The sequence below is a fragment of the Gouania willdenowi genome, chromosome 20 (assembly GCF_900634775.1).
Source record: "Gouania willdenowi chromosome 20, fGouWil2.1, whole genome shotgun sequence".
NCBI classification, from domain to species: domain Eukaryota; kingdom Metazoa; phylum Chordata; class Actinopteri; order Blenniiformes; family Gobiesocidae; genus Gouania; species Gouania willdenowi.
In genome coordinates, this window is record NC_041063.1 from 27951692 (window position 1) to 27965612 (window position 13921).

Sequence of the window (13921 nt, forward strand, 5' to 3'; positions counted from 1 at the left end):
GTTGAAACTGAAAGCTTAAATCGCTGGGATAGCTTTTTGTATCCCTCCCCTAAACCATGATGTTGAATTATCTTTGTTTTCAGGTCATTTGAGAGGTGTTTTGAGGCTCCCATGTTGCCACTAATCAGAGAAGATGCAAAGAGGAAACACCTAGAATTTTCCTACTTAAATACCCTGACTCATGATTGGATTCACCTGAGTATGGAGATCAAGGATCACTGAGGTTACCAAAACAATTTTGAGTTCCAATAATTAGTGCTAAGAGTATTAAAATCAATAAGATGCAAGGGTGCCTAAACTTATGCACATGCCTAATTCTGTTTAAATAATTCTAGCACACTTTCTGTAAATCGAATAAACTTTATTTCACTTCTCAAATATCACTGTGTTTGTCTCCTATATGATAAATTTAACTGGAATTTGTTATCCAAACAACCAATTATTAATTAAGGAAAATCATGAACATTTACAAGGGTGCCCAAACTTTTGCATACCACTGTATGTGTTCATGAGGTTCTTTGACTTTTCCTCCTTTTTCTTGCTCCGACTTTGAGGGATGCCTGTGTCCCCTGGGAAAAAAATAATGCTTATATCCATAGTGTTATAACGATGTCAATATCATTAGTCCTACGGACCATGAGGTTGCGCTAGAATTACACTAATTTTGATTAATGTTTTATGTGTTTTGGGCTGTGCTAAAGTTAAACAACTTACTAGCCTTGGGTAACTTTCCATTGTGTGATTTTCATGTCTTAAACCTTGCTGGGTCAAACTGCCTTGTCAAAAGCACACAATATCTCCCCAAAACAATAAACGCACAAGGACGCATAGGCACTCTGTGTGCGTACTCACATGCTCACACAGTCACATGTCACACACACACGCCACACACATTCATTCACACACACAAACACAAACGCACACTCCTCCGTCTCTAAGACAACCGACAGATAACAGAACTGGTTGTTTAGACCCAAAAGAACAAACTGTCTTTCTTTTTTCACCCTCTGTCCTCACCTCCTCCCTCTGCCTCTGCCTCTGTCTCAATCTCCTGGGGGGAGGAGGGAGGGGGACTGAGGGGAATATACGTGTTGGATCCACTCAATCATCGGACCTCCGGCACTTCCTTCGGACGTCCGCCTGGACGGACGCTAATTTTGTTTCACTTTGTTCCATCTTGTACCTTTTTTACTTAGCAATAGAATAAACTTTTTTATATAAAATCATCAATGCTTCTCCTGGACTCCATCATTCAACCAGAGCAATGAATCATGTCTCCAAATGAGGTCAACCGTAAATTCAGCCGTAACACCTACTTTTTCAAATTCCTCCTTAGGGTTTTGTCCAATCAGTAGAGTCTTCAGTTGGACCTGATCTAAAGTTCAGCAAAGAATTTTATTGGCTCAAAATATGCGTGAATATTTAGTGAGTTTCCTCGCTAGCTATAAAAATGCATAACTGTTGCATATCTCGGTCAAAATAAATGCTAACAACACCAAATTTGAGACCCTTGGTTGGCATGTGACTGTAAGGGTATGAGCAAAATTTTAATAATTTACACCACTAGGGGGCGCTGCAAATATGTGAAATTTATATCTCCTAAATGGCACGGCCAATTTTTACCAAATTTGGTGGGTATCACCTTGGTCGCTCGTGGGGCCGTATCTCAAAGTTAATTGTGATTGGTCAAAGTGGGTGTGGCTTATTACAACAAACCTTTATTTCAGCTGAAAAATTATGTTGAGGGCTGTGAAATTTACAGGGTACATACAGTATATAAGAGCACACAGATCACCCATAACAAAATGTGCACCACTAGGTGGCGCTATAATGGGTGTACATGCATTTTGGCCTGTAACTTTCACATTTTAAATCACATCTCCCAGACATCTAAAAGTCTCAGGAATCCGGCCCTTGAGGACTGGAATGGGGCACCCCAGTTCTACTTGATCACTTTGTTATTTCTCCAACTTTGAAAGTTCTGAATTTAAATTTTAAATAACAGAGATATTTAGCCTCTCTGTGCTTCAGGTTTTGGCTGTTGTAGCTTTAAAATGCATCTTGGGAAACTTGGAAGTATACATCATTGGGAACGGCCACCATCCTAATCACACTAATAGTATAGTAGACAGTATACACTCATTGAGTGTATAGTCTGTACTACATTAGTATGTAGTTTTGAACACAGATTGTGATTAGCCATTGCCTAATCAGTGCACCTTTGGATGACCTGATAATTCCATCAACCAAACAGGTGTACAGACAGACCAGTAGTGACACAAACTCAAAGGAACCACAACTAAGACCCAAGACAATGAACACTTGACAAAGTAAAAATCATATGAATACAAACCAAACTAGTAATATAAACCAACAGACCCAAACAAACTTCAGAAAACCAATGAGATCAGACCAAAAAACAGAGGAAATTTGAGCCAAACACTTTAAATCGTCAGCCAATTTAAGCGTTTCAAATTTTGCAAACACAAACTATGGTGAATCAATAGCAAAAGAAAAAAAAGAGCTTGCAGATGATAAAGTTAGAACACATGAGCCAACTAATGTGGAAGGGTTGCTATCAACAAATGTGAAACGGTTGCCGTGGCTGCAACATCAGAGGAAAAAAAGAACCAAACTCAATGATATCATATCTTCAGTATCACTTCTCTTAGTGCTAGTGGTTGGGTTAGTCAAACTCTCTCACTGATTGGAGTGTATACAAGTTAAACAAACAATATTTGTGTATTTTAAAAGCTTAAATTCTGATGAGAAATGGCTGCTGCTGGTGAACCCCTAAACAAAGCAGCCCATCTTATGATGGGACCCCCACCCTACAGCCATGGCCAGCTCTACCACAACAGGGACAGCCAGGATTTCAGCAGCGGCTCTCGACCAGTGGCACCCCCCCACGTCTACCTGGTGACCACACGGGGACGGTTCCCTTTCCCCCGTTCAGCACAGAGACCTATTTTCTTCATGGCAGAGTATGGCCCCCAACTCTGTATGGCAACGCCTCAGCAGTGTCCTGTTCCTGCAGGTCCTCATGATGGTATGGATGCTCCCCCACCTCCTCAGATATCTGCCTACCCTGCACCCCTCCCCAATCCCATCCCTACCAACAAGGAAAGCGCAGACACTAAAGAGGTGGAAGAGGAAATGTCCCTTCCTCCTTCCTCCACTAGCAATGGTGTGGCACAAGAGGAGGCAAAGCTCACCTGGAAGGAGAAAGAGGACCAATTAGAGGCTGAGAACATTCAACCAGATTCTCCTCAGCCCACCACACCTGACAAGGAGAACCAGTCCAAAGAGGAGCAAAGGAAGCCAGTCATCAAGGAGAAGAAGAAGTATGAGCGAGAGTTTCTGCTTCAACTCCAGTTTGTCCCAGCCAGCGTGATCAAGCCTCCAGGTCTCCCTGACATCCCTGATGTCATCCTCCACAAGGCCAATAGAAACCCTCAGTGCACATGTGAGCCTTGGTGCAAACCTAAGATAAACTATTACTATGACTTTACACCACAATTTGTAAACTTTGGACGTCCAGGCATGGGAGGAGGAAGCAGAGAACCAATGCAGAGAATGGAGCCGAGGAGGATCATAAACATGTCAGTTAATGACCATGTGCAGCTGAACAAGGCAGAGAACGCCTGGAAAACCTCAACCAACAAACCAGTGTGGAGCTCTCAACTTAAGAAGCAGGAGGAGAGGGACTCGGAGCAAACAAAGGACTTGCTCAAAAAGTTCCGCAGTATCCTGAACAAACTCACCCCAGAGAAGTTTGAGAAGCTCATGGCACAGGTGCAGATGCTGACCATTGACACTGAACAGAGGTTAAAAGATGTCATTGACCTCACCTTTGAAAAAGCCATCTCTGAACCAGCCTTTTCAGAGATCTATGCCAAAATGTGCAGCTTCCTCAATGGGCTTAAAGTCCAAAGCAAAGAAAATCCAGAATGCCAAGCAGATTTTCGCAAGCTCCTTCTAAACCGATGTCAGAAGGAGTTTGAAAAAGACAAAGACATTAATGAGGTCTTTGAGAAGAAAAAAAAAGACTTGGAAGCGGCCTCTGGGGAGGAGAAGAAGCAGGGTCTCCGGGAAGAGTTAGAAGATCTTAAAAATAAGGCAAGGAGACGCTCGGTTGGCAATATCAAGTTTGTCGGCGAGTTATTTAAACTTCAAATGATCAGAGAGGTCGTCATGCATGACTGTATCACGAAGCTTCTAAAAAACCATGACGATCAGTCCCTGGAGGTCCTGTGCAAACTGCTGTCCACCATCGGTAAGGACCTAGACGTTAAAAAGGAGAAGCATCGTGTGGACCAGTGCTTCCAACAGATGGAGAAAATAGTAAAAGACAGGAAGACCTCCTCAAGGATCCGCTTCATGATGCAGGATGTCCTGGACCTCAGAACAAACAATTGGGTGCCTCGTCGGGTGATCCAGGGTCCAAAGACCATTGACCAGATCCGAGAACAGGCAAAAATGGAGGAGCAGATGGAAGGACCACACCATCTGAGACCAAGACCTGCCCAAAAGCCTCAGTTCCATTGACGTATTTTGCATTTTTTTCACGGGGATTTCTAGAAAACACCCTGGCGGAGGTCCCTCACCAATATCTAAGCTGTTAGGTGTTGTAGTGACCAACTGTGCCCTGAAGATGGCAGCAGTACACCTTTAGATGAGAGATTAGCCACTGATGCTACCCAGCAAAGCAGGAAGAAGCAGCAAAAAGGGAGATTGTGGTGCTACAGAGTGATATTGTGAAGTATCCAGCAGCTCACAGCACCACATACTAACAGAGAACATGTGTGGACCTGAGTGGATTATTGATAATGTTGTGATCGTGAGATAAAACCATCAACTAACCGGGCCAAACAGGTCATCCCTGCGTGTCGGGAGGAGGGGGGTTTGGAGGTGGGTACAAAATACCCCCAGCCTGTGAGCCAGATAGCAAAATAATAAAAAGTTTTGCCATCAAAAGCCTTGTCTCAGTGTTTTTTTAAATGTTTTATATAAGGAAACAATGTTCCGATGTTACAGTTGTCACAAAAGCAAAAAAAAATAGCTTTAAAGTCACTGACAGGGTTTTTTTTTTCACAAAAAGGCTGTTTTCTCAGCTTTTTGCTCTGAAACTGAAGATTTGTGTAAATCTTGCTCTATTCAACGGCTGATTACAAAAGAATGAAACGAGCCAGAAACAATTTCTTTTTTGATGAAAGTAGAGGCTTCAATCTTTCAGAATGGTGTCAGATTGCAGATAGTCATAGTAGAAAATATTCTGTGGGTCTTTAAAATCCGTTAAAATGCTCAAAAACAGCTGGCACTGAGGGGGTAGAAAATCTGAAAATAGCTGGAACTGAATGAGTTAATAAAATAAAATATGCAAATCATGACAAGGTTTGACAGTTTTTCATGGGAAAAAATGAGGTGGATAGTTGATGTACTGCGTCCTTTCAGATTTTTATGTGTCAGGGATGCAGGACGCGTACCTAGCAACATCACTGGTAGCTGCTAGAATCTTTCTTAGCACATAGAATAATATAAGAAGAAACACTCACCCTTGGGCAGAACAAACAATAATCATAGTGGACCCGTGTTGTGGACCCATTCGCTCACAAAAACTTTACATTCCTCTGTCTGAAGAATCAGAATGTTTGTGAATGTTCAGCTAACGACCGTCAGCACAGCCACCGCCCACAGTCATGAGACGAAGGAGGAAGTGAAGTCCGTGACCAGAGATTTAAATGTAGTTTGTAATCACGGGAATAATATAAAATAACCATGAAATATTAACTTAAATTACTTTTAGCAAATCACTCCAAAATGTGTCGCAGTTGATCACCGTTCATCTGTTTCGCCATCAAAATGGATACCGGAAGTCGACTCAACTGTGATCAAGATGGATGCCGGAAGTCGTCTCTCCAATTACTCCAAAATAACAGATGCACACACTCGGGGTATTTGGAAGCCGTCGACTAAGTTTCAGGTCAAACTCTTACCACGTCGGGGAGATATTTGCTCCACGCACACACACACACGCACGCATACAGACCTTTCTGTCTTTTAAGGGGAGATAGATAGATTTAAGTGTGTATAGAATTCTGATACCTTAGTTGAGGCAACGGGACTTGAAGTTTGCTTGAAGACATTTCACCTCTTATCCAAGAAGCTTCTTAAGGATGTTCAGAATTTTTACTGTGGAGTTGAATAATTTGTATTAACCTATTGTGGGACTCATTAGCATAACAAGGGGTTCCTGGTATCAGCCGACTCAGTTAGATTGTTGGCGAGTCTTTTGTGAAGAAAAGAATAGATTATAGATGTTGGAGAGATTGTGTTTCACCCCCCTCCTCTGTTTTATATAGAGCCTTTTCTTCACACCTTTCAGGCCATTGGATATCTGGTCAGATAAACAGTTCTTCCACGTCGGATAATCAAAGTAAACTGTTTTATGTTTTAATGCGGGATCACGTGGTGTTGCCTGAATACACCTGGCTTGCAAGGTGCGCTACGATGCCTTGGAGCAAGGTGGAGGGTGACGGAGCAAAACCGCGGCACTGACACAGCGATACACATCTACAACAATGAGTGGCCCAAAGAAAAGAAGAGTTAACAGTGAGTGTTTAATAATGAATGGACAAGTAAATACTTTTCACTGAAGTCTGATCAAAGGCTGTATGTCTTATTATTGGCAAAGAAACTGTTGCGGTTTTAAAGGAATACAACATCCACCGTCACTTTTCCTCCAAACATGCTGCTAATTATGCTAATAACCATTATTAACAAATTATGTTGGAGGGTTTTTTCATGCAAATACTTTTTATTTAACTGATTTAACTGAGTTACTTTTATACACACACACACACACACACACACACACACACACACACACATATATATATTGTGATTGTTATGTGAACTTTCAAGTCCCACTTGTACCCATTGCCCCCCAAATAATTCTGACAAATAACACATGTTAAAATGTGTTGAACCAACAGGGAACAAGTAATATAATATTTCATAATAAATAAAAAACTAAATGAAACTCATTATCTGAATTAAAAAAAACAAAAAACAAAAACGTGCAGTAGAAAACCAAAAAAAAAAGAAGAAAGAAATTCAGTAAAAGTATGAAATCAACTAACGGGGAATAAGTATCATCATGTTTCATAATGCAAGTATATTTCATAAATAAATCAAAACTGAAAAACTAAATGAAATTATTTACCTGCATAAAAAAACAAATGTAAAAGTACAGCAGTCCAAATATTCAGGAAACAACAACACTGTTTGCAATATGTGCCAAAAAGCTTAAGAAAACAAAAAAGTAAATAAATGTTTTAAATCAGATAATAAAAGTTTGTTTCTGGTTCCACTTCATATGCTGATGTAAATCATTATGTTTGCATTTTAGTTTCACGTTACATTTTGATCCCAGTCGCAATTCATGTTGGGTGTGGGATACATATGTATGTGTATTTACGTATATATGCATATGTGTGTATCCATAAAATGAAGAGTCCGTCCCTAAGACTGCTCTACTGTAAAGTGCCTTGAGATACCATTGGTTATGATTTGGCGCTATACAAATAAAGATTGATTGATTGATTGATTGATCTAATGTAGTCTTAAATTAATGATCTTTTAATTTTTTATACATTTTAGGATTCTAAATTTGCCTAGTAATGATCTTTATTGTAAATGAAGAAAGGGTTTTTAAGAAGATTGGCATGAAATTGAAAATTTCAACCTGTCATGTCTCCGTTCTCTACCACACACGTTGAGAAGCTCTGCTTTACTAACAGACCTGTCTCTCCTTAAATGTACAAACATTTCTTTAGAATTGGGGATAAATTTGGGTGAAAGTCGCAAATCTGTAACGCATATGGTTGATTTGTTATGAAATTGTATAAATTTGAACTTTAGACAAGAAGAAGAAGAATGTATGTATGCATTGGGTGCTGACCTGGCCCGTATGTCAATTCTTAAAAGTCCATGTGGCCCCTGAGCCAAAATGTTTGCCCACCCCTGTTGTAGAGTGTTTACAGTAATAACCAAAGTCTAATTGTAGTTCTATATTTTGTAACACAGTGCAAGACCACCCTGATCAACATGGTTTGTGTTGTTTCTTTTAAGACATATGAAAGCAACAGCCCAGCAGACAGGCTCTTTAAACAGAGAAGAAAACAAGATGAATGCACATCTTAATCTTCCAAACTACTAAGAAGTTAATAAGCATTGTCCACAAAATGTTTCAGAAAATGTCATCTTATTAAATTATGCATTTTCTCTTTAGAAAACTGTCCTATCTGTACACATGCAGATAGCTGAAGTATTTTTTTTCTGCCTCGTGTGACACACGCTGACATCACACAGGGAAAGTAAGGAGGAGTAAAAAACTATAATTTCATGACAAGTATTTCCATAATGACGTGTTACACTACTACATTACTCCAGATTGTAATCTTGTTACAGTAACACCCAACACTGCCTATATCTGTACTCTAAAGCACACAGAGGGAAGCTTTGGCAGCACAGGCTGAGGCTTTTTCACATCGGTTCAAATGGGTTTGAATTTACATTGCTCTTTGTGAGTCACTACACATCAAAAACCTACTTTTTCAAATTCCTCCTTAGGGTTTTGTCCAATCAGTAGAGTCTTCAGTTGGACCTGATCTAAAGTTCAGCAAAGAATTTTATTGGCTCAAAATATGCGTGAATATTTAGTGAGTTTCCTCGCTAGCTATAAAAATGCATAACTGTTGCATATCTCGGTCAAAATAAATGCTAACAACACCAAATTTGAGACCCTTGGTTGGCATGTGACTGTAAGGGTATGAGCAAAATTTTAATAATTTACACCACTAGGGGGCGCTGCAAATATGTGAAATTTATATCTCCTAAATGGCACGGCCAATTTTTACCAAATTTGGTGGGTATCACATTGGTCGCTCGTGGGGCCGTATCTCAAAGTTAATTGTGATTGGTCAAAGTGGGTGTGGCTTATTACAACAAACCTTTATTTCAGCTGAAAAATTATGTTGAGGGCTGTGAAATTTACAGGGTACATACAGTATATAAGAGCACACAGATCACCCATAACAAAATGTGCACCACTAGGTGGCGCTATAATGGGTGTACATGCATTTTGGCCTGTAACTTTGACATTTTAAATCACATCTTCCAAAACTTCATATCCACCTGTTCACAGCAAATGGCACGTTGGCCTGTGTCCTGACGCTCGCCCCGAGCCCGTCATCCTTCGTGACGTACTTCCATGGGCTCCACAAAACCTGGGGGCCGAGTCGCGTGGGAAGGCTTGGCCCTCTTTCATAACTGCTTGCAGTTCTAGTTAGAATTATAATTATGCCATACATGTAACTAATTATGATTTACACAAATACAATTATAGTTAGAAATGATTCAGATGAACTTTCTGAAATATTATGTTTAGAAACATCTTTCAGTTTTTTAAAGCAACTTAGAACCACTTCAGTCGGTTACAAACTTGTATAAATTACAGTTTGTCTTATCCTCACAGAGGTCAGAGGTCAGCATGGCCAACATCTAATACTCACACAAATCTATAAACCTTTACTTCACCATAAATGGAAGTTATTTTCTGAAGCTGAATAAAATGACAATGACTCAGCACTTATTACCAACAGAAGGGGATCACAGACGCTGAACGATGCGTGAATCAGACCCCGATGTCACTACCAAGGAACCAGAACAACACTTTAAGGTTAGAACCACATAATTACAGACGGATCCATGATGTGATTGTGTTCATCAAACTGTTCCTAATGACTGTTTCTATCAAAGGTCTTTGTCCTGTCTCTCAAACAGGATCAGGACACATAAACAGTCCAACACAGGCCAGCAACTACATCCAAAACATTCATTTAGATCTGACCAAAACTGATAGAGTGCAGGAGAGTAGACGAGACAAGACCAAAGATTAGAACAGAAATCAAAGACGATAAAAGGCACGACCAAAGACGAGATAAGACAAGACAAAAGATGAGAATAAACCAGCTAAGACAAGTTGAGATAAGATGAGATGGAAGATGAACTGAGACCAAAGACAAGAAATGATTTAACAAGACATTTTAGACAACACCAAAGACAAGACAAAGACAGATAATATCAGAGACCAAAGACATGATTATATGACATGAAGACAAGTAAGATAATGTCAAGCCCAGACAAGACAATAAGAGACTAAACATGAAACAAGACAAAGCAAGATAAAGACAAGATCAGACCAAGAATACGAGACATGACATGACAAGATAAAAAATGTGAAATTGTGAAAGAATGAGGATGAACAAGATAACCCTAAACACACACATTGTCGTACTGTTCTTTTCTTTTTCAGGTCTTTTATTTTGAAAACTAGCAGTACAGTAGTCCCTCACCATATCGCGGTTCACCTTTTGCGGCCTCTGTGTTTCGCAGATTTTTTTTAAAGTGCAATTTTGCATGCATTTTTTTTTACAGTGTATGAACGCGCATTGTGTTCTGCATCCTGATTGGCTAATGCTGCGTTCACCCACCAGCGACACATCCAACTCTGTGAGTTTCACTGCCTGCTGAAGCGAGGAGCTGTGCTCCTTTTTCTCTTCTCATAAACATAAACCAACAGTGAAAAACGCTGGCGTGATTAGCGGCTAATGCTATGCTAGCTCAGCGCAACAGAGAGAACTTTTACCTGCTACTACCACCTCCTCACTGATTCTCCTCCACGCCTAATCCTTCCTAGTCTGGTCCTGGTTATAAAGGGTGTGTCCTACAGCTCCATGTGGTCACACACAGGTTCTACTCCATGGTTGAATGGGTGAACAGACCAGTGTCTGTATTGATGTTGTCATGTTCTGTTGGTTAGTTTAGTTATTCTGTGTCTTTGTTTATTTTGAGTCTAGTCATGTGTTTAACTCTTGTCTGTGTTTCAGGTGTTCCTGCTTGTGTCTGTATGTTTGGTTGGTGATTGATTAGCTCCCTCGTGTCTTCACCCAGGTGTGGCCCATTCCCAATCAGGCCTCCTCCACTATTTAGCTGAGTGCTTGGTCACAGTGTGGTTGCTTGTTTGTTGATGTTGTCAGGTTCATTGTCTCCCTCCTCGTGTCATGCTGTGTCTGGTCTTGCTCCCCTGTTTTGGATTTAAGTTTGTTTTGAGAATAAAACATGGATTGGTTCCAGGAACGTTATGCTTCTATCCTGCCTCCATCTCTCCTTGCATTTGGGTTCACACTCACACCGGACCGTGACAGACGTCATCATCAACAAAGACTCTGAATGTGTTCAGCATCAATGTCTGATCACTAGCAGTGTGACTCTGTCGTGCTGTATGTTTGAAAACAGGTTTATGTTTTAAACTCTATAAAGATTTGAACTTTGAGAGAATTGTTCATTCATGTCTGAGAAAAGTGTATAAAGTGTGTGGTGAGGGTTTTACAGCCTTAAAACATGTATATAGTAAAAAATAAAGCTGATTACTTCGCGGATTTTGCTTATTTGTTTATTTTTAGAACGTAACCCTCAAGATAAACAAGGACTACTGTATACAGTTTAGGTTTAATGTTAAGTCTGAATAAATCACAGTTAGTATTTAATAGTTGTATAACTATTTATAACAGTAGTTACACACCCGTGAGACTCATAGATGGTTTTAAGATATTTTCTCATCAGTCGTCCAGCTCTGATTGGTCCATTCAGGTTGTTAATGAGACATTGTTAGCTGATGAAGACTTAATTTATTTTAATAGGATGAGGGAGTTTGTCCTCAGAGAGACGTCATGACTGCACTCAGACATGAAGGAACGTCTTTATTATGAGTCGCTGTGTGATGGTTTCATCTATGGTAAAATAAACACAGGCGGAGGGAAACCACACAGTTGGTATCAAGAGGAAACACTGGGAAGAAACAGACTGGACTAAACTAGACCAAACCAGACTAGATCTTTAATCAGTGTAACATTCTGGTCCTTAAAGTAAAACTTTAACTAATCGTAAACATTTGTTTAGATGTCTCACTATGGGATATACATCCCCGTAAGTCATATCCAGAAGTCCTTTCTCATTCCACCAATCTGATTGGCTGATAAAAATGTATTCATCCGCTGCCACTAACTACTACTACAAGTAGGGTGGGCGGAGAATACATCAGCATTCTTTCACCTCTTCTCGCTCTGAAAGCCTTCACCGCTGCAGCTCAACCATCCACAGGTGAACTCTACTTGGATTCTGTCGCCGGGCGCTGTCGCTGTTTTCTTACCGTCAGAAGCTGAGCCCCCACGCTCGGAAATTACACTGCTCCGAAGACCCCCACGACTGTCGAAGAAAAAGACCAACCGCCGACATCCCTGTTGGTGTCGACACCACCTTCGTAACCCCATGCGGTCACCAAGTGTTGTCTGTCGCCCTGCGCTAGCTTCGCGGCTAGCTCTCACACGGTAGCACTAGCTACCAGTGCGTGAAGGAAAAAGCCCCACACACTGAAGGGGCTGGAGGCTCGGGAGCTCGACTGTGCAGTTGCGGGGAGTTAATCGCTGAACAAGACACACACCAGGTCTGCTCCAGGTGCCTTGGGTTGGAACATGCCCAGCAGGCCCTGGATGCCCCCGGAGCCTGCCAACACTGCGTCGGCTTCACCATGAAGAGCCTGGCTGGTACGCCAGATGAGCCTGTCGGAGGAGGTACCCATCCCTCCCCCTGTGGCCACCGAGAGCATGGAGACAAGAACCTCCACTGGGCCCAGCTAGCGCTCACAATCTGACATCGTTTTTGTCCCTCCGGCCAGAGAGGACATTCTCGACCTGGACTGTGGGGACATTGATGACGTTACCTCGGAGTTTCTCATCTCAGATGACAAGGACGACAACGACATTTTCGTCACCCCGGCTAGGGCTGAAAAGCCCAAAGCCTCTGCCGCCTCCACGGAAGTGGGAAGCATCCTAGCCTCTCCTCTCCCCGGCCCTGACATGGTGGATGTCTGCCGCCCGCCTGTCCATCCTGTGGCCCGCAGTCATAGCTGAGACGACCCGGTCACGGACTGCAGGGACATGGAAGGCCTGGGCCTAATCCGCATGCCTGCAGTGAAGCCGCTGGTGAGGTAAGATCACACGAAATGAGACCAAACCAAAGTGTAGCAGACTAGATGAGATATGACTAGACATGGCAAGTCCAGATTAGAGAAGAAAAGGCAGAAAATAACAAGACAAGACCATTTAAAACAAGCCCCCACACAAGCTAAGAAGCTTAAGAAAGGAGGGAGAAGAAACAGGTCATTTAGACGTTGTTGTTCTTGTTCTGTCTTAACTTCCAGACGGAGAAATGAGAGGCTCGTTGATTCCAACATGAACGCTTGGGTTCTTCCTCCATGAATCCATCAGATCTTTGGAGGTAAGCCATCAAACTTAATCAGGTTCAATTACGCTGACGACTCACTCTACGCTACCCCTCCCGAGCCCCTCCTCTCTAAATAAAAGCAGTGTGCGCTCTGTAAATTACCTTCATTTCTCTTGTGCTCCGTTCACCTCCAGTTTGTTAACACGTGTTTATTAGGAGCACATGATCGATTCTAACCAACCCACAGGTGATAAATAAAGGCTCTGCCTGCACGCCATGAATCACCAGGGTAAACACTCCCATGTTTGGACTGAGTCAGGACTCAGTGATCCAATGAGTCGTCAGACAGACTGAAGCTGCTCCACAGAGACTCAACATCTCACAAGTCTGTACGTCCTGCTCATGAGGTTTTAGTGAATGTTTCCACTTCTGAAGCTTCAAAATATACAATTTTTGACATGAGTTTAGGACGTTTATTTTTCATCACTTTTTCTTGCCATATTTTTGCTCCTTTTAATGTATTTTTGCTACATTTTTCCCATTTCTGACATTTCTACATCACATTTCAATGACT

At 41.5% G+C, this 13921-nt stretch overlaps 1 protein-coding gene and 1 pseudogene across 3 annotated transcripts in view; one reads left to right on the forward strand and one right to left on the reverse strand.

The window, feature by feature from the left end:
• fars2 (phenylalanyl-tRNA synthetase 2, mitochondrial) overlaps positions 1–13921 on the reverse strand; it is a 95360-nt gene that overhangs the window by 56994 nt on the left and 24445 nt on the right. The gene's annotated exons all lie outside the window — the stretch shown is intronic.
• Positions 2678–4862, forward strand: LOC114453961 (eukaryotic translation initiation factor 4 gamma 1 pseudogene; annotated as a pseudogene).